Source organism: Muntiacus reevesi, chromosome 12 (assembly GCF_963930625.1).
Source record: "Muntiacus reevesi chromosome 12, mMunRee1.1, whole genome shotgun sequence".
NCBI lineage: Eukaryota > Metazoa > Chordata > Mammalia > Artiodactyla > Cervidae > Muntiacus > Muntiacus reevesi.
In genome coordinates this window covers 50785977-50788457 of record NC_089260.1, presented here as the reverse complement: position 1 = coordinate 50788457, position 2481 = coordinate 50785977, and the positions used below count along the sequence as shown (strand labels likewise).

The window sequence follows — 2481 nt, the reverse complement described above, 5'->3', positions numbered from 1 at the left end:
TAAAGAAGACTAGATATCATCGGTTAATGCAATGCTTTGGGAGCTCTTAAGTGAACAATTCCTTTAGGGACAAGGATCCTGGGAAGAAAAAATGTTTCCCTGCATTGCAGGCGGGGTTGTATGAAAACATCTTCAGAGGATAGGGGAGTGGGCGGTTAATGAGGAGGTGCTATTCAGGGTAACCCCATATCCCACACCCGTAAAGGAGGCTGATACCAATCCCATTTGGTTGTTAAGTGAGAAAATACATGGGAAGTAATCAACACAGGCCCTGACATATTAGTGAGTCCCCACGAACATGAGCCTTCCCTCACCGTTCTGCCCCTTTCAACACCCACCTTCTCCCTCTTCCTTGCCCTTGCTGAAAACCAAGAAGCTGTTCTTAGGGCCATGGCTTGCACCAGCTCTAACCCTCATGGTCTGAGGGTAGGGGCCACTGACCTAGAGTTTACTACTCTTAGAGGTACCTTCTAGTTTGCAGAGTAGACTTCTATTTTGGTTTTTATTCCAAGAAGTTTTGGGGCTACCCTGATAGCTAAGTTCATAAAGAATCCACCTGCAATGCAGGAGACCTGGGTTTGATCCGTGAGTTGGGAAGATCCCCTGGAGAAGGGAAAGGCTACCCACTCCAGTATTCTGGCCTGGAGAACCCCATGGAGTCTATAGTCCACAGGGTCACAAAGAGTTGGACACTAAGTGACTTTCACTCAAGAAGTTTCATGCAGAATTATCTGAGCCCTTCTTCTAATTCAGGGTAAAATTTTTTATTTAAAGTTGGGGCATGGCTGCAAAGAGCAGCCTCCCTGGATTTAGGCAGCCTGTTGCCAGTGCAGGTTGCCCTAAGAAACCTTGCAGACAACCCCTTCCAGTGGGCATTGCTGACTGGCATGCTATCCCCAGTCTATGCTCCAGATAAGCATGCACCTTTGGGAAACCCCCGGGCACAGTGGCCAGAGTCCACATTGGCCAAGTCATAATGTCCACCCACACCAAGCTGCACAGCAAGGAGCGTGTGATTGAGGCCCTTTGCAGGGCCAAGTTCAAGGTCCTCGGGTACCAGCAGATTTAAATCTCCAAGAAGTGGAGCTGAATGTGGATGAATTTGAAAGCATGGTGACAGAAAAGCAGCTCATCCCAGATGACTGAGGGGTCAATCCCTAATCCTGGCCCTCTGGACCAATGGCGGGCCCTGCACTCATGAGAGGCTTGGCACTAGCCCCTCCTTACTCGTGCCCACAAATACATTCTACTTTCCTGTTAATAAATAAATTAAGCTGGGGAAAGCTCTACTGTGAAGTTGAATCCTACTTTCATGTCTTCTTACCTGGAAGCACGTATGTATCTGGATGTTACAGTCACCTGCCAGCAGAGATCAGTCCAAGGAGAGAACTAGCGTCCCATTTTGTTGGTGGTGGTGTTTAGTTGACAAGTTGGAGGCTACAAATCTTAGGCTTTCCTGAGTTGCTCTCTTAAAGAAGAATTCAGGCCCCAGGCTCATTCTGTGCTCTGGCTTTCCTGTGACCTAAAGCCTGGAAGCCTTTCACCTCCAGCAGGTCAAACAGAGAAAGAAAGAAAGAAAAAGTGATGTCATGGGGGCATGATGGGGGGGAATTTTAGGGGCCAGGCCTGGAAACAGAGCCTGGGACTTCTCCTACTTTCCTCTGCCCAGAACGTAGTTATAAGGACCTCACCAAACAGCAAGGAAAGCAGAGGAGATTTGAGCTGTGGCCCAGAAAGGGAAGGAAAGGAATATAATAACCACGGGCTTCCCAGGTGGCACCAGTGGTAAAGAACTTGCCTGTCAATGCAGGAGATGTGGGTTCAATCCCTGGGTCAGGAAGATCCCCTGGAGGAGGGCATGGCAACCCACTCCAGCATTTTTGCCTGGAGAATTCCACGGACAGAAGAGCCTGACAGCTCCAGTCCATAGGGTCGCAAACAGTCCGACACCACTGAAGCAGCTTAGCATCCAAGCATATGTGATAACCTCATATCAAATGCTGCCTGACCATCTTTTATTACAGATAGTTTTGTTCAGTGGGTTTTTTTTTTTCATTGTAATTAGTAGTTGTTGTATTAGAATTTCACCAATAATTAATAAAATTCAAGGATTGAGAACCAAGGAAATGATCTTCAACTTTTAAGATCCCATAGAAGAATAGAGACTATCTTCAGTGGCATCTTTCCACAGCCCTATGAATATATACAAGCCAACAGTGACATCATCCACAACACATCCAGGGAAGCATAGAGCCTCCCTCTCCAGAGAGAAAACTCTCCCTCCTCATCCTTTCTCCCCTTTCCACCTTCCAGGACTTCATCACAGACTCAATGGACATGAGTTTGAGCATGCTCTGGAGGACAGTGATGTACAGGGAAGCCTCGCGTGCTGCAGCCCATGGGGTCACAAAGAGTTGGACCCAACTAAGAGACTAAACAACAACAGAGGACTGTGTGGTCTCCTCAGTGGTTTTGCTACCC

General features: G+C 47.7%; 1 pseudogene; it reads left to right on the top strand.

Annotated features, from left to right (window-relative positions):
* Positions 1-734: 734 nt before the first annotated feature.
* LOC136145302 (small nucleolar RNA SNORA70) lies at positions 735-861 on the top strand (annotated as a pseudogene).
* Positions 862-2481: the final 1620 nt, after the last annotated feature.